At 43.1% G+C, this 19,383-nt stretch overlaps 1 protein-coding gene and 2 long non-coding RNA genes across 8 annotated transcripts in view; 2 read left to right on the top strand and 1 right to left on the bottom strand.

The window, feature by feature from the left end:
* Positions 1-19,383, bottom strand: part of gjc2 (gap junction protein gamma 2) — a 469,070-nt gene that overhangs the window by 368,639 nt on the left and 81,048 nt on the right. The window lies entirely within an intron of this gene.
* Positions 10,137-11,260, top strand: LOC137089626 (uncharacterized). The gene is made up of 3 exons (XR_010907738.1): positions 10,137-10,925; positions 11,020-11,079; positions 11,162-11,260. It is a non-coding gene; the product is annotated as an uncharacterized lncRNA (long non-coding RNA).
* Positions 11,541-12,695, top strand: LOC137089625 (uncharacterized). Its single transcript, XR_010907737.1, has 5 exons — positions 11,541-11,599; positions 11,681-11,780; positions 11,873-12,092; positions 12,199-12,358; positions 12,445-12,695. It is a non-coding gene; the product is annotated as an uncharacterized lncRNA (long non-coding RNA).

Raw genomic sequence — 19,383 nt, 5'->3', positions numbered from 1 at the left:
TGCACTCCTGCACCCAAGCAATTTTCACAAAGTCCACTCTCGCACACACAATATAAATGTGAGGCGCGCGCCCACTGCAAAGCCTGCACTGCCAAAAACTAACACTATCACCACAGTTTTACAAGCAGTGTTACAGCACAACCAACCGGGTTAACAGGCCCCTATTACTAAGCGGCCAGCCCCTGAATCTAATTCAACCCCTGGCTTCACGAGCCTAGGCCTGGCAGGCCATTTCTGGTATATAATATTGGGTGTTGAACATATAAAACGAGGTTCTCGCTACAGTTTTGCTCGCAGACCCCCGCGATTCAAGCCGTGGTCGAGCCCTCAGTAAGAATCAGTGTCAGTCACGTGCTTCTCGCTGAGGCGTTAACTGTTAAAGGAGAGAGTGGTGGAAACAGTACACCCGACGCTAGCGAGTCAGGTTTTTACTGTCGCTAATTCCTCATCCCGAAAATGGATGGCGGTCTCAGGCCTATTTTCCAGACATCTGAACAAAGCACTTATGACACGCTCGTTTCAAGGTGCTGACGGTGAAACAAATCCTCGCGCACATTCGCCCCGGGGATTGGGTTTTCACAATAGATCTGAAAAACGCATACTTTTACGTTACGATAACCCCCCACCCCACTACAGGCCATTCTTGAGATTCGCCTTCGAGGGGCAGGCTTATCAGTACAGTCACTGTCATAGACTCAAGACTCAACGAGCGTCTTACGTCATAAGAACCACCACGTCTTGATAACGTACATAAAATCGCTAGGGCAGCCGAGATCAGCATCTCCTTTTATGGGCAGAGCACAATCTGAGCTCCCTAAGGGCGGCTCACGTGCCAGGTATTCTGAATCAGGGTCCGGACATGTTATCTAGAGGACCCATGCCCCCAGGGGGATCGTGGAATCACCGATCACCCTTCACCTGCAAACAATTCAGCTCGCACAGCACACGCTGCCCAATATTTTTCTGCAAACGCAGGGATGCCCTGGCCCATGTTGGCCCAGACTCCCTCTATATGCTCCCTCCGATCGCGATGCAGCTGCAAGCCTGTGCTTTTTAATAGCCCCACTTTGGAAGAATCGCACATGGTTCTCCAAACTGATTCAGCTGTCAGACACAGCCCCATGGCCTATTCCGCTGAGGAAATACCTTCTTACGCCAACGAAAGGGAAGATCTGACATCCCAGTCCCGAGCCGTGGGCCCTCCACATATGACCCATCAACAGGTATCCGGGAACCTCTCTGACAAGTTATGAACACTATTTCGGAAGCTAGAGCCCCCGCTATCTGGCAGCTCTGCTTTGAAGTGGTCAGTGGTTTTCTAACCAGTGTGCTACGCGAAACATCGACGCACACTAATGCTAACTGGCGGAACTGCTCGCTTTCTCCAAGAGCTAATAGACACGGGTCGTCCCCTCTCCATGCTCAAAGTATATGTCTCCGCCATAGCAGCTAACCACGCTCCGATCGCGGCACATTCACTAGGGAAAAGTGATCTTATTGTATGTTTTCTTAAAGGGGCCAGGAGATTCAACCCGCCTTGCCCCTTCCTCAGTCCCTATTTGGGACCTCGCCATGGTTTTAGAAGCCGTGAAGGGTTCCCACTCCTAACCACTTCAGACCACGAGCTTGAAGCACATATCACTCAAAACCGCTTTTCTGCTGGCTGTGGCCTCGGTTAAGCGAGTGGGTGGCTTACCTGCACTCTCCGTGAGCCCTTCCTGTCTTGAGTTTGTGTCCAGCAACTTCAAGGTTGTGCTCAAACCGAGACATGGTTTTATGCTGAAAGTGCTATCAACCCCTTCAGTATGCAGGTCTTTTCACTGCTTCCTTTACCCGCGTCTCAGAGAGAATAAGACGCGAACCTATTCTGCCCAGTCAGAGCACTGAGATTGTATCTAGAGCGCTCCACCCCCTTCAGGCAGTCGTATCAGCTCTTCATTGCTTCGGTGGCCGCACTAAAGTTTGTGCTTTCATGAAACAGACTCTCACACTGGATAGTGGATGCAGTCCCACTAGCATATAGGTCTAGAACCTAACCTGTCCTACAGGCATTAAAGCCCACTCCTCTAGAGGCATGGCTTTGTCTTGGGCTTGGTCATGTGGCACTTCCATGGAATATATTTTTGCGGCGGCAGGCTGGGCCTCTCCGCCCACTTTTATCAGATTCTACAATTTGGAGGTCCCAGCTTTACAAGCAGTGCTTTTCTCCGTCTAGGGCACTATCTGCAGCCCTGGCAACACGATTGCTTTTTGCGTTCCACTTATACACAATCGTTCATAGTACCATTACACTCTACCTTAGATCCGACTATGTCCGGTCAGGTGTTCAAACAAACCGACTCTTCCGGTTCTTTCATTCTCCTTTGAAGCCCGCCTGTGTCGGTCTCTCTAAAGGTTTTTTGACTTTCCCTCATTCAGTTGGGGATTTTGGGTCAGTCAGCGCACACGGCGTTTTACATTGTGTTCCCATACGCAATACGAGGAACCTCTCTCGAAAGTGAACGTACTCGGTTACTTTCGTAACCTCGGTTCCCTGAGAGAGAGGGAACGAGTATTGTGCTGTGTTCGTGCTTCTCAGGTGTCGCTTCAGTCGATTTTAAAACCTGACACCTATGGTGAGTCAGGGTCTTATATAGCCTCCTATATGCTATTTTTAGCCCCCTTTTTCGGAGCGCCCCATTGGTTCGCTCCTCTCAGCCGCCTCACCATAGGTTCCTGCAGTTGCCGCGGCCCGGCCAATCAGAGCGCTCCTCGCGCCGGGCTATGGCCGTGCAGCTGCACTGCGCTTTACATAGATACCTTTATTAATAACGTTTTGCTTCACATTCTCGAGAAAAGGAGTTTTTCCCATATGCAATACTCGTTCCCTCTCTCTCAGGGAACCGAGGTTACGAAAGTAACCGAGTACGTTTTACAGGTCCATTTACAACCCTATAAATTGTCCCTAGGATGTAATGCTCTGTTTTTGCCTTATTTGGAAGAGTTATGAATTTTAGTTTTGAGCTCTGCTCTGATTGGCTTATTTCAGCAGCTCACAGCAGTTCAGCTGTTCAGGGAAGTGGCTCATGAGTCCTGACCGTCCTGACAGAACACAGACCGACTGAATGACACTTTAATCAGAACATCTCAAATGGAGATTGATTTGCGCAAGAAAGAGCTTTTGTGTTTGTGCCAGATTTCAGTCATTTAAATCCCCCAAACAGAGCTTTTCTGTGAAAAGAACACATCTGGTGTTTTACCTAAACATGTCCAATCTGGCATCCATATGCCTTCTGATAGCTCTCTCGCGCACGGATGATCTGAAAACACCAATAAACAAGTAGGCTGCATTTTATCAATCTCCATTTGAGATGTTCTGCTTAAAGTGTCATTCAGTCTACATTTTAGACTTGTTTTTTTTGTCAACGATATTGCATGTTTATATAACATTAGTCACAATTTAGGCTATGCAGTGATTGTGATGTACTCTTAAAGGTCCTGCTCTTCGCGTGTTTTCGAAGCTTTGATTATGTTTACAGTGTGCAATATAACATGAGTTCATGTTTCGCATATTTTTTACACAATTTACTTATCTGAACACCGCTGTTTTCTCTGTTCTAAAAACGGCCTGATGATTTCCTTGTTCTATGAAGTCCCTCCTTCAGAAACACGTAACAAGTTCTGATTGGGCCAGCGCTTCCTGTCCCAGATAGCAAAAAATATCTGCTGGGCTTCTTTTTGCCGCCGGCCCTAAGCTGTCGGCTATAGGTGCGTCCCGCTGGCGGTGATGAAACGTTTGCCGCTGAATACGTCACTCCCATTTCTTGCGAGATGCCGCCGGCGGCTAGACGGCGGGCCGACTGCTTCCTTTTCTCTGGCGGTTGCCTCCGCCTAATGGACCACGGCCGGCTGGCGGCAAGCCGCTTTGAAATACAAGGATTTCTACTACATCTACCAGCCATGGCAATGTTTGGCATGTTGAGAGTTGGAGTTGAACTGACAGCATTTTAAATGTTCATATTTGAAGATTATACAATCATAATAGCCTTTATGTAAATTATATTAAATATTCGTTTTCTTTTCTGGTTGCTCCAAAGCCTTTAGGTTTTATAACAGAATCTTGACTCTTGATTCCATGATTAGGTTTAGAAATGAGATTTAAAATTTCACTTGATTATTTGCCTGTTGAGTGTGTTTAAATAGTGTGGGACAATTCGACCCATAACAGAGGTTTTTATTATATTTTTATTTAGCATAATAGGAGGGTTAAGAAACTTTGAAAGTTAATTTGAGGATATTGAACTTTTTTCATTTTATTATTGGTCTTTTTCTATTTCTTTTTGGACTGACTTTAAAATAGACATGGCAAAAAAACAGTAGGCCTACTCTTAACGTAGAACTTCACAACAGTTTTCAAAACCCATATTTTTCTGGAAAAATATGATTAATTATTTAGGAAAAATTCTACAGTCTTAAGACAAGAATAACTCAAAAGAAGCTTTTATAAAGTAGTGATATACTTAAAACCTGTCAAGCATGAGGTCGCAAAACAAAAAAGCTTAAAAAATTTCGATTTTATGTGACTGCCTTAATATTATAAATTATTTTCTATCTTGGAATTATTGTTATTATTTATTTCATATACATGTTCATTTTATATTATATTTGTTGTTATTATTATTATTAATCTTTGTTCTACATTTTGCAACTGTACCACAATGCTTTATTATTGTTATTTTTCTCGCATATATTTTTTTTTGTACTTGTCTATAATTGCACTAAATAAAATTAAAATAAAAACAAACAGAGAAGTATCTCCACCGGTCTATAGAGGGCAGTACCTAAAAAAGACAGAAGAAAAACCTGAAGTCCGCGTGTGAGTTCACGCGAAGCAGATTTACCTGGCTACGTCACAGGTTGATCAGCATTTGAAGAGAGGCGATCAAACAATATCATCAGGGCTCTCAAGTCTCACGCATTGGGCGTGAGACACACGCATTTCAACCCATTCACACGCTCACACGCCACACCTTGTATTTCTCACGCAGAAAAATCTCCAGCATAACGCACACTAGTTGCTCCGCTATTAGAGGAATCAGGCGAGTTCCCCATTGAGTTGAGAAGGCTCTGCCACGCACCAGTTAATCCAATAATTAAAAAAAATAGCGAACAGCCAATCAGAAAATAGAATTGCTGTATCTGGGTAAGATTTAAATATTCCCGCCACAACAACGTTTACGTTCTGATTCCGACACCTTCTGGGATTCACGGGCTCACACTCATTGATCAGATGCTCCTCGCTGAAGTAGTTAGTTAGCTGTCAGTCACATTGATTCGCATCTGGCTACAGCACATCTGGATACAGAGTGATCGTGATCGACGTGGGACATATCCTATGGTAAGTCATCTCATCATTACTGGGGAATATTTGTGTCCAGGCAGCTGGTAGGTTAGTTAACAGTTTGACCAGAGTAATGTTGATGACGATTTCACAAACTCGGTTTCATTAATTCATTATATTTAAAGTAACTCTATTTTGTAAGATCATTTTTATTTAAGCAATTAATTGCAAACATTGCAAGGCAAACGACATTAAGTGATTAAATACAATCAACGTATTAACACGCTCCACAGCACCACCCAATGGATTTAGTTATAACTGCGAAATTTAGATTTCTGGCCAGCAAAGCAATATACTAAAATTTGAATATTATTTTTATTTTTCGAATATCAATTACAGATCGAATATTCGTGCACAACCCTATTTGCTTGAATTACTGCTAATTTCAGCAGCTATTCTGGCACTTGTGTATTAGTTCTGATTTAGAAGGAAATTAAATAAATCAAATACAAATTATTAAGAAATATATTCATTTTCCATTTGCCTCTTCCCTGACATAATTTTCAATGAAAACCTTTGGCCTAGGCTATTTCAGTGTATCCAAACAATGCAGTATTAATCATTGCATTTGTCTATTTTAAAGATGTCAGGGAAGAGGCAAATGAGCATTCTTTCATGCTTTGCTCTGAAGGATCAGCTCCCTAAAAAGGTAGCCAGGTCAGAAGAGGAGACTGTGGAGAAGACAGTAGTGGAGGCAGTAGATGAATCAGTGGAGGACACTGTGGATGAGACAGCTAGGGTGTCAGTAGAGGATGAGTACGTGGAAGAGACTGTGGGGGACACCATAGAGGAGACAGTGGCGAACCCACTGGAAACAGGGAAAAATAGAGGATTAAGTGGAGCAGCCACCTATAGGTGTTTCTTTAAGAAGGAGTGGTCAACCCGATGGCCATTCATCACAATGGGAACCACCAGCTCCTTCTACTGGTGCTCAGTCTGCAGACAAGAGAACTCCTGTGCCCATCAAGGTGTGAGGGATATAAGCAGACATGTGGAAGGCAAGAGACATCAAGCAAAAGAACAGGCTTTAAAATCAGGCAGCAGTGTTGCACAGTTCTACACGCCAGCAACTTCTGTTGGAGGCATGAGTGTACAAGAGGCCAAGGTACATAGCACAGGAAAAACTAAATGCTGGTGTCAATATTTGATGAATTGCAAATTGTTGTTAAGATTACTAAGAAAACTCATAAAACATTAGATAAGTTATTTAATCAATTGTTTCTGTTGCAGACCAGGAGGGCTGAGGTGAAGGTTGCTGTTGCAATGGTGCAGCACAATGTTCCATTTGCCATTGCTGACCATTTCAGCCCCTTGTACAAAGAATGTTTTAGAGACTCCCCCACGGCTCAGAGCTTTAAGAGCGCGAGCACCAAAACAACATGCATCATAAATGAAGCGGTGGCACCTCATTTCAAGAAAGAACTGGTGATGAAGATGAGAGAGAATCCCTTCACACTTGTCACAGATGGCTCAAATGATACTGGTATGAGTTTAACAACTACTAGTAATTTGTAATTTTTAATCCATTTCTACATGTACACTCATACAATTTTTGAACAACATGTAGGTTTAGTTATGCACCTTATTGTTACAGGTCTAGAGAAGATGAATCCCCTCACAGTAAGAATATTTGACACCAACAAAGTTGTTCACAGATTCCTTGATATGTGCACCACCATTGGGCGGAGCTGTGGAACTGCTGAAGTGATTTATAAAAAAATCAGTGACACCTTGCAGGAAAGTAACATCCCTTGGAGAAATTGTGTAGGTCTCTCTATTGACAATGCTCCTGTCAATACAGGAGCCAAAAATTCAATTGCAGCCAGAATGCTGAGGGAAAATGGCAGCATTTACATACATGGATGCCCCTGCCATATTATCCACAACACTGCCAAACATGCAGGGCAGAAGTTTTTTGAAGTAAGTTCAAACATGTACACTTTTTATAACCAATTTGTTAAGCCTAATGTCAAGTAAAAGAGTTTGGTGATAGTATTGTAATAAATATTTGAATTCATATGTTGCAGATAACCGGATTTGATCCAGAGGATCTGACTGTGGATGTTGGGTATTGGTTTAAGGGAAGCACCAACCGTAAAGGTTACCTGGCAGGTTTGTGATTCAACCAGCTCTACTGTTCAGAATTGTTTTTTTTTTTTGTTTTTTTATGCTATATATATATATATATATATATATATATATATATATATATATATATATATATATATATATATATATAATCATATTTTTTCCCCCCAGAATTTTGTGACTTCCATGACAGCGAGTACATGGAAATGCTGCTGCACGTTTCAGTGAGATGGTTAAGCCTGGAGAGGTGTATTACACGAATTCTGAGGCAGTATGGGCCACTTACCAGCTATTTTAAGTCTTTAAGTATGTTGCTTATTTCATTGACAGTAGTACAGGTGCATTTCACTAGACTAAATGTGTATTTTTAAGAAAAAACACATTTAACTATCAAGAATACATTTAACAAGAATAGTTTTTATTTACAGATGAGAAACAACCAAGATTTAGAAGGCTGGTGGATGCTTTTTCCAAGCCTCTAACTGAAGTCTACCTCCTCTTCTTTCAAGCAATGCTGCCAATGTTCTCCACACTGAACCTCCTTCTCCAGAGAGAAAGGTCTTCCATCTTCCAGCTCCATGGAGAGGTAAAATGCTAGGGTTAGGGCATCCTGCTGCCAAGGATGTGTGCTTATTTTTCATTAGCTGATATGTTCTTTTTCAAGTAACACATGGACATCTTTTATGAACAACAAATTTGCAGATGACAAAGTTCATCATGAAACTGTGTGCAAGGTTCATGATGCCATTAGCACTACAGGGCAGACAGGTCCAGGACATCCCCTACAAGGACCCAGTTAACCAACTGCCAGGTAAAACTCACATAAGGAGATAAACCTGTATTCTCATTGACCTCAAATATACTTTTTGGAAAGATTATTGTTGGGCGACTCTCTGATGTTATGGAAAAGGCATAATGCTTGTAGACATGCAATGTATATGTTGTTGTCTATATGGGTAAAATTGTATGCTAATTGCTTACATAGAAGAATACCTTCAACCACTTGCACTTATTGTGCATATTTTGCTGAATCTATGTGCACTTACGGTTTGTCTAGTTTTGAGTTAAAGTGCTGATTGCCAAGTGAAATTCCTGTGTAATCTACCTGTAAAATTTGGCGAGCAAAAAGTTATTTTGATTCAGAGATATTGTTTAAACTACCTGGGCTTAATTTGCTTTTATCTCTTTCTGTTCTCTGTCTGGTAGGAGAAAAACTACATGTTGGCTTTACCACCAGAGCTACCCTCAACAGGTTCCTTGAGACTGGAGATATCACACCTCAGGAAGTGCAGCTATTTCAGCAGGCAGCACAGGTGTTTCTGGTCAGGGCTGTGGAGTATGGTATGAACAAACTGCCCCTGAATGAGGCCCTTCTAAAGCATGCCAAATTTGTTGACGTGCAGCAGAGGACTGAGTGTGGGGTGGAAGATGCCCTATACTTCGTAGACAGGCAAGGTTTTCACGTTTTTCGAATTTCAACATATTGAATACTTTAAGTTTAATTTTGATCATGGTCAGATACCAAATCCTTAATCATTTCTTTACACATGGTGCTTTTTTTTAGATTCCAGGAACTACTTCCTTTTCATGGGCCAGAGGAACAGGACAAGGTGAGTGAAGAGTTCCTGGAGTATCAGCTCATGGAGATTCCAATGCTTCAAGATCCCACGACCTTTAATGTTGAGGAGTTTTGGGGCAGTATGTCCTCAATCAAGAGCAAGGTAAGAAATATTTGGTACCACATTACATACACATAATTAATTGAAATCATAAAAGCAGAGCATTTGAGTAATAGAGGTTCTTGGTTCCTTTTATCAAAGGTGAAACACCTACGGTTTAAGCCAGTATGGGAGGCTTTCGAATATAGCTGCATTAGTTTTAGTGCTCCCTCATTCAAATGCAGATGCTGAGAGGATTTTCTCCATGGTTGGACTAAATAAAACTAAAACCAGGAACAGCTTGGCCCTAGATGGAACTCTGTCATCCATAATGACAGTGAAAATGGCTGGCCTGGAACCATGTTTCAAATGGGAGCCACCAACCCCTGTGCTGAAGGCCTCAAAACCTGCTACTAACACCTACAATAAACAACACTAACCTCTCTCTCTCTCTCTCTCTCTCTCTCTCTCTCTCTCTCTCTCTCTCTCTCTCTCTCTCTCTCTCTCTCTCTCTCTCTCTCTCTCTCTCTCTCTCTCTCTCTCTCTCTCTCTCTCTCTCTCTCTCTCTCTCTCTCTCTCTCTCTCACACACACACACACACACACACACACTAATTAAATAAATATTTTTTTTTATTTGTGTCATTTTTTTCATATCAGACGTCGCTGCCGTCATATCAGACGTCAGTGCGTCGCTGCCGCCATGTCCGAAATCTCACTCTGAACTCAATTCAAAACTTGAGAGCCCTGATATCATCGACTACGATCGTTTAAGTAAGTACATGTTTCCTTTTTGTGTAGCGACAAGAAAGACTGATTAGTATACCTTGTTTTCTAGCTAAACAGAATGATGTTTATACCGGTAGGTTGTTTGAATTTGTTCCGCTAGTGTAGTTCACAACGCAGTGTTAGCTAACATGTACTGTTTTGCTTTTCTTACACACTTCAAGCATGTTTTACATGTTAAAATATATCTAGCTACTGTAAGTAAGTTAGCCACAGATTTACATCTACAAAGACTACATATAGCTTTTGTTTTCTTACAAAAATAGCGATGTATGGGTTGTTTAAATTTTGTTTTTCTGAATGCCAGTATGATTGTCCAGTAGCTGGAGTGGCTAGCAAGTGTTTTGTCAAAAAAAAATTGTTTTTCTTTGTTAGAATAAACATATCGATGAGGAGGATCTACCATTTGCAGTGGGGATGTGCCATTGGCCCCCATTTAACCTCAGATAAAAAGAAAAAGCCAACAATTTAACCATCCGCTGCACACCTCCACACAGCACTTGGGAGAAACATAATTTTAAGTTCTTGAAGGAAGCAGGTAAATGGGTCAATTTTGTGCACTTGTTTTTCCTGCATTTCATCTTTCATTTCTTTGTCTGTTTATGGTGGGTAACTGACTCTTTCATTCATTATTCCCTGCTCTAGAATCTTGGAAGGCAATGAGATACTTGGTACGTTTACAAACAGGTTCCAGCATTGAAATGACTGACAATGACAAGAAGGGAAAGAGAATATCAAATTCCAAGTACAGACCCCAGGCCTGTTCTGATGAAGAGGAGTCTAGTCTTCCAGATGTGATACATTTGAAATCAATTACATTTAATGTGTATTAAGCACCAAAAACATTGCATTTAATTCACACTTAAGTGTATACAATGCACAAGCAGTGTTGTCATTTCGACAACCTCTTTTGGGCTTTGATCCGAATAAAGAGGTTTCAGTGCTGCCCGACGCTCCAGAAGTTGCATCGATTTCAGAAAACCAGGAAAACTGAGCCATCTGCAGACAGAGCTGGTATGTAATGTATTGCTGTGATATTTTGTTTCAGATCCTGCCACTAAACTATATCCTTTTTTAGATTTAAAAGTTTCTGTTTCCTCTTTCGCAGAACCAGGTTTCTCCCCAGTAATCCAGACTCCACTTCACAGAGTCAAGAGTTTGAGTACAAGTTAGTGATGTTTTTTGTCTTGGAAACTATTGCTTGTATTTAAGATGAGGAATACTTTTATCTATAATCTGTTTTTCATTAGAATTGATGGGTTACTCACTGCAGCAGTTTCTGGATGAAAGGTGTCGAGGTGTGTTGTACGTTCTATTAGCTTTGCACAGTTCAATTATCGTTTCATCTCTAGCAAATTTACCCTGGCAGCATATGGGTGAAAACACTGGAGGTATGTACACATTTTAAGTGTTGAAAATAGTCACTTCAGTTGTGTTTATATATGTATGTATGTGTGTATATATATATATATATATATATATATATATATATATATACATATATATATATATATATATATATATATATATATATATATATATATATATATATATATGAGCCATCTGCAGACAGAGCTGGTATGTAATATATATATATATATAAAATGTATTTTTATTTATATTTTATGTAGCTTTCCAGAGACTTCAGAATGAGAACCAGGCCCTGAGGGAAAGCAATGCACGAGTAGGTGAGTACATGCACTTGCTTAAATTTTACTTTTTTGAGTGAGATGTAAGTCAAAAATTATTACATGCCTTTCTTTTTGTAGATTTGGATGGCAGTGGCTCACAGAGCAGGTGAAGCAAGTAGGGACGACATTTGCACGTACTGGTACAACTTGCGAACACAATTTCTTACTGGGGCTGCCTGTATGTAGTAGACCTAAATGTAAATGTCATAGTTTAGTAGTTGAGGGACCAGGACTGACTGCATTATTCTTTTATTCTGGGAACCCCTGTAGGTGCAGAACAGACACTAATGCTGCAACGTCTTGGAGAGTTTGGTGATGTAGTGCGTAGCATGGACAACAAAATGGACACTATGCTGCAACATTTCAGTGCCAATGTGTCTGTTGGAGAGTTATCCCAGCCAGGGGATCTGTTACTCCCCATAGACACACAGGAAGATTTTTGTTACTTGACAACAGTTTGAGTCGGGATAAAGAGCTCCAGGAACGATTAGTAAGTGTGCTGATTTTGTTTATAACAGCATAGGGTAATCTAAAAAGAGAAATTTTATAGTGTACATTGCATTTTGTACAGTCTTAATCCCTTTTTGTATTTTCAGCTTTGGTTTTTGGCAATCAAATGTGGAAGGGACCTTAAGACAACCATGTGGCAAATGCTTCAGAGTACCTTCTGTAATCACCTTTCCATTAATACAACCTGTACTGGTGTAGGGAGTAAAGCATGTTTTAGAGACATGTTCCTAAAGGACATTGTTCAAAGTAAGTTGGATATTTTTTATATATTTAAGTTAATGTGCATGGCCTTATGCCATTCAAATGGAATGACCGATCTGTATTTTTTACAGGAGCCATCCGGGAGAACCCGGCAACCCAGGATGCCACTGATGAAGTGGTCCAGGTTAACATTATGCGTTACCTGAAAGAAGCATCTGATCGTAAAGGCGGAAAAAGACGCCGCACAGCTGAGAAGGACCTGCAGCCGATCTCATATTCCTAGGCTGACTGCTGACACCCCAGCATCACTGACAACTGGAAACCTTTCTTTATCCTGCAGTCAGTAACATCAAGACCCCTAAAGAAGCCAGAAGTGTCAGGCTACACTACAATCCACACTGTTTACTGTGGAAAAGACTTAAAAATAAAAATATAGCTTGTAGGCAGTTCCTTGGATGGATATGGGATGGTGAGGTTGTTTGGGCACATGAGAAATCACTGAACATACCAATTTGCGCTGCCTTATTCTAGAGGTCAGAGAAAACCGGAGAACACGTAGTCAGGCTTTTTATAATGGTCTGTTGTACTACTGTTTTTACTTCAGTATTTTTTTTACATATTTTTTGTTTCACATTTACGAGAAACAGATCTTTTTGCAGCACAGTGAAAATCAGGTGTGCCCAGGTCAGCAATGGCCTATTCTTCTCCAGAGCTTTACTCTAAATTATTACCTCATTTAAAATATAACAATCCTATTGTTAGAAATGGCCTGTAAATGTGATGTTATGCCTCGATTTATTTGGTATCCTGTACATTCTTTGGTACGAAATATCCTTATTACTTGATATGTTTACTGGTAATTATTTTCATTCCAGAGCTGACCTCTTTGTTATTAACAATTATTGTAAGTGTTATAATTTGCTTGTAAGGTGTTTTCTTTTTTCTTTTTTTTAACCAATTTTTAATTGGAAACCTGGTTCTAGTATAAAAAAATCTGTTACTTATTTTAATCTTATTTATTTTTCTGTTATTTGTACTTCATTTATATTATCTTGTATCATTGACAGTTACTCTGTACTTTGAAATGTGGAAATAAAATGCAAAATGAGAATTTGTCTGGTTTGTTCAATAATTATCATTGATAAAACGCATGCAACAAATATATAAATACCATTTTTATATATAAATATAAGCTAGCATCAAAAAAGCGATTGGCCGCCGACGTGCCGCCTTTTGGTATAACGGCGGTGGAAAGGCGGTTTGTCTGCGGGCCGGCGGCAGAACTAAGGCGGTAAGAAGGCGGTTGCCGCATTTAAAAAGCGGCTGCCGCCGGCGGTGCGCCGTCAAACGTGTTTGCGATCACGCGATTCTGATGCTTCTACTGTCTCCGGAGCACCGCCGGTGGCCCGCCGACTCATTGCTATCTGGGGTGTTGTGATTGGACAGCAGCTTAGCGCACTTTGCCCGGAAAGGTCCCGCCTATTACCATAACGGGGAGATAGAAGCGCTGAATGCGTGCTCTTCTCCACGTGGGAGAGCAACAAGACCACTCCCCCCTATTATGCGTGTGCTTGTGGGCGGAGGGTTAGTCAACAAACGGTTCTAGTGACATCATTCATGCAAGGAAGTGCAGGGGTGTAGTTCAAATTGGCCGTTCGCTGTAGGCTTTGAAAGGGAACTTCTGTTAAATAAAATATCTCGCTTGGCATTAAACTTTGAGCTTTATAATTTTACAGGTATTATTTATGCTCTAACAGCAACATTTCACACTAACTAAAGTTTGAAAGATGGAATCGCGAAGAACGGGACCTTTAATACAAGCATGCAAAAACATCATATTTCAGTTCTCAAAAATATAAATATATAACTTATATTTTTACAAAATGTATAGCCTTGTCAAATGACTGTCGTTTTAACTTATATGGTGGGAAAAGGTGACGTTTGCTAGAAGGATCGAGTGAACGATCTGTAAGCAACGTATCTACAGTTGTATTTTGTAATACAAAATAATATTAACCTTTGTCATTAGACACACTATTTAGTTTTGTATGGTACTTGGAGTTTCCTATTGCTACTGTACTAGCATCTTGCGTATCTAGCATCTTGTGGTCTTTCAATTTAATCAGAAATAGTTTAAACAGCTAGTCAATAAGTGGATAAATCACTACTTACTGCTTGCAGGAATACAGTTGCCCCTTCAGTTTAAGATGCTGAGCGAAGCTTGCTTGAAATGGGCCGAACAAACGAACGATTTGTTGTGGTATCCGATTAATGAACATCAACCATGACTGTTGACATATGACAGCCTAAACATGATGTGTGTCATGAGAGCTGCCGTTTTTGCTATCCTCGAGTGTCTTTACCTGCAGTCTCAATTATTTGGCTCCGTCAGTTCCGCCTGACAATGAACATGTTTGGACAGATGCAAATGTTGGGGGCGTGCATATAAATGATCCCCAATGCTGGTGTCACTTTTGGGTTTATGTTGAGAAGCACTTATTTTTCCGTGGTGTTTTTGATTCACAAGATTTACATAAGAAGTAGGAGGCAATAGTGTTTGAGACTCACGGTATGTACTGAACATGTACCGTGTACTGAACTCTTATTATTTCACTATGGCAAGGTTAATTCATTTTTTTCATTCTAGGGCACCAGTATGATTGGGATGTTTGATAACTAACTAAGAGATTTAACAATTTATTCAACTCTAGAGAGAACCAAACTCAACAAATCCTACAATAAATTGAAGATAAAAACAGAAAGAATCACAGGATAACTGTAGATCAGGGTTTTTCTTTTTAAAAACACTACATTTTGAGTTTAAGCACCGAAGGAGCAGCAGTATCTGAGCATCAAGGAGGATCAGACATGCACAGAAGAAATCATCCCAAAACTCCAATCAACAAACAGGCAAGAAAAGCTACCACCTTCAACTACACTACTTTCAGCAGTAAAACATAATAAGATAAGAAAGAGACAAGTAACTTGTTGACTAAAGCTAAATTAGCTAAACTAACAGCATTGCAGAGAGTGAGTGACAGCAGTGACAGTTGGAATGGAGGGAACAGAGGCAGCCACTCCCCTCCCCCGAGCCATCACTTTCCATCAGAAGATAAAGACAAGAAAACATACAAAACACAACCTACTTAAGAAAAACCCAGACACTTTAATGGCTGACTGTTTCCAAAAATGAGACAAGTCCACTATCACTAACCTACTGCTCTACACAGAAAACTGCAATGCTTGGCACACAGTGATCTGCAATTATTACAAGAACTTTACAAAAAACGGCAGCTGTAATGGGAGGCAAATTCGAATTTACGAAGAAGAAGGAGACAAAGCATATCTGACTGTAAATATATACCACAATGGAACAATAATGTTTCAAGGGAATGAAGTTTGTCTCAGCTCTGAGAGAGAAACAGACAGAGAGAGCAGGCAGCCATTTTGAGCCTGTGAGCTCAGGGGCAGGGCTAGAGCTAGAGGAGGAGGAGGAGCCTCTCCTGGACTGTGATTCGCAGCTGGAGCTGTCAGTCACACATATACGCAGCAGTCAGTCCCTACAGGAGGTGGAGCTGGGTCCACTCAGAGAACTGGTGCTCTCACAGACAACATCCAGTGAGCGCATTCAACACCTGGAAAACAAACTTCACCAGCTCACCAGAGACTTTACAACTAGTGTTGAGGAGCTGAGAGGAGAAATAAAAAAGCTGCAGCAGGACAGAGAGACCCTGAACAGTGAGCTGAAAAGTGTCAGAGAGGAGCTGATCTTCAGGGACAGAGAAATGCAAAGTTTGAGAGAGCAGACAGAAACCATCACACAGCCGAGCTCGAATGCCACCCAGACACCAGCAGACCCCCTCTTGAAGGCCCCTGAGACACCCACAGCACAGATAGACACCTACAGCCAAGAACAAGAAACCACACATAGTCACATTGAGGCAGAAATAGTCATTCTTATCCACTCAAATGGCAAATTCATAAATGAAAAACAGCTCTTTCCCAACCAAAAATTCCTAAAACTTTGGTGCCCAAACACAGAGAGTGCCCTTCAACAACTTGATAAAGAAAAACTTGGTGATCCCAGCCACATCACCATTCATGTGGGAACAAACGACCTGAGGACACAACAGGAACGAGTGGCACAGTCAGTCACACAAGTGGCAACTAAAGCAACACAGACGTTCCCAACATCAAAAATAATCATCTACACCATGCTACCCAGAACTGATTTCCACCCCCGCACTATACAGAGAGTCAACACAGACATCTAACGTGGATGTGCTGAAATGCCAAACGTCCATTTGGCACATCACCCAACACTGGACCTTCACAATCTCCATGACCATGTCCACCTACGGAAAGACAGTGTGAATGTGTTTGCAAGAAATCTTAAAGATGTTGCCCTTGGCCGAACCCCCGGTAGTCGCTCAAAGAGTTACAGAGAATCCAGCCACTTTCAACCAAAGAGACGCTTCATCCCAGCCCCAGCACACAGCGTCTTTTCCCCACACCCAGCTGACCCCTACACTACAACTACTACACTAATATAAATAATTAAAATAATAACAATAATAAAAACATGTAAAAAGTAGCCTATACTGTATGTATATCTAGCTACATAATGCATATAGATTTTCAACTGGTTTAAGTTGAGTTGGTTCTTTCTAGAAGAATGTTAAAATTGTTTATTGACCGCATGAAACCACTGACAATCACACTGTGGAACATCCAGGGCATTAATTCTTCAACCTTTGGATGTAAAGTCAAAACCCTGGATTTTAAGAAAAGTGTTTTAGACATAGACATAATAATATTATAGGAAACATGGCGCAGAACTGAAGAGGTCACTCTTTGTCCCCCAGGATATCGTGAAATATCCATCCATGAAGCATGGCCATGTGACGCAGCGTCTCGTTCCCTGTTCTCAGGGAACTAAGGTTACATACGTAACCTTCGAAAGGGAACTCGCTCAGCTTCGAAAGGGAACTCGCGCTGCGTCAGCTGACGCTACGGGGAACGATATACCCACGCTGCCATGCTGAGGGGAGTGCACGCCCCTTACTGGCAGTGAGAACTGCCTGGACGAGTGTTCACGGAAAGTCTGAACCACTCCACCTCTAGCCACACAGGCTGCCAGTGACGTCATTCCCTACGGTCATAGCCCAAGCTATATGCCTAAGAGAGAACCTAAACAAGTTTTAACTGAGGTTTCCTACTCTCGGCTTGCTCGAGGGCCTGGGACCTACTACTTCCGAAGGAAGGAGTCCCTTAAGGGAATGTGGCTAGGGGACCCGAGGGCGCCACCAGCCGTCACTAATTCGGGAAAAACCTTCACCGAATGCCACCAGGGAGGCCTCACTTCTGTGGGACACCCCAGCTTGGCCAACCCTGTCTGTCAAAACAGAGCCTCCGGACATCGCTCTAACTCATGAGCATCCAGACTGAGGGACTGCAAACTGGCAATGTCCTCCTCAGACCGGAACTCGGAGATGGGAATCCTGGAGAGCAGTACTCAGCTTAGTGCTTCTTACCCTTGCCATCGAGGGGAGTCTCTTCTGCTCGATCCTAGGATCTACTGAGCACATTTATTACAGGGGTGCTCAGGAGGCCTAAAAAGGCCTATGGACTGATCTACCCGGGAGGCCCCGAGGGGGGGACTCAAGCGGCCGTGAGCTCGCAGACGACCCTCAATGAGGGGAGCTCTTAAGCCAGCTTGGTAGGTAAACCATGCTGTAGGCTAGCCAGTCCCTGTCCTGACGGGACTGCGCAGCAGAAACGGAGTCTCGTTGTGCTAGGGCACGAGCCCGCCCTTGAGTTATACCGGCCCAGGCCGGGACCCAACGGCGGGCAGCCGCTAGCTGTCAGCCCAAAGCCAGTTATACGTTCCCGCTTAGGGGAACCGTTTCCCCTCCAGGGAGGCCAGGAGGCGCCTCTACCTGGCACCGTTAGAGCTAGCTGTTGAGAGCCGCAGGAAGGTGGCTTTGCTGGGTCCTCAGGGGCTCATGAGGCTATAACGCCAGAAGCCACCTATGCTAATGGCTAGCTTGTCACCGAGACCTGGTCCGGGAATCCCCTCCCAAAAAGGCCCGAAGAGGCCTGACAGCCCGATACACTAGCCTACCTAGCGTCCCAGCTCGGGGGCTCACCCTCAGGCGGCCTAGAGCGGCCTACTTCCTGCCAGCCAACGTGCAAACTGTCGCGGTCTTTTTCATTTAGACTGGTGACAGACGGTGCTTATCCGATGGCAAATCCCACCGGAAACCCCGCAAGGCCGGGAAACAACCATAGGACGGCCTGAAGCGGCCCGTCCCTGGTAGCAGACCAGGCTAGCCGCCTGGCTAGCACCCACGCACACTGTTGCAAGACCTGGGAACCGGGGCTCACCCTACAGGAGGCCTAAAGCGGCCTAGATCCTGTCAACCAATGGTCGGGACCCTAGGTCACCCCCTCAGGGGACGCCATGTGAGGCGTGCTGAAACTCAGCGAGCCCTCAAAGTCGGGCTGAGAGTGGCTGTCTGCTGAGGACTGGGTATCCAGTCACTACCTGGGGACTCATGCACAGGGAGGCCGTTAGGGGCCTACTTATGACGAGGTTTCTACTGCAGCCGACATCGTTAGGGAGAACCCTCCCCGCTCACATGGGCCACGATGCCGGAACTCACCCACAGGGAGGCCTACTGAGGCCTACCACCTGACCCAGAGTTAACTGCCCGGACTGCCTCGGCTGGCGTCTCCCGCCAGCCAGCCTTCTATAGTCGGTCCGCCCCAGCGGCCCATAGCAGCCTTCTGCGACGGCGCAGTCTCTCAGGCAGCGCCTACCAGCGTGGACCTAAAACACAATGCCCACAGCAGTGCACTCAGCATAAAACGCCTTGAACCCTCTAAAGCGAGGGGAGTACAACTTATGCCACCTGCCTCCAGGGCGGCCGTCTGGTCGTCCAGCGGTCCGCCGTCCGTGCAAGGGCGTCAGCCGTGACAGTGTTTCGACTCCAGGGGAGCATCCTACCAACCGCTGCTTTCAGATGGTTGCGAAGTACAGCTCGACCCGAGCCTAAAAGGTGAAGCAG

This window comes from Pseudorasbora parva, chromosome 9 (assembly GCF_024679245.1).
Source record: "Pseudorasbora parva isolate DD20220531a chromosome 9, ASM2467924v1, whole genome shotgun sequence".
NCBI lineage: Eukaryota > Metazoa > Chordata > Actinopteri > Cypriniformes > Gobionidae > Pseudorasbora > Pseudorasbora parva.
Note: the sequence above shows the minus strand (reverse complement) of the source record. Positions and strands in the feature narration are given on the sequence as shown.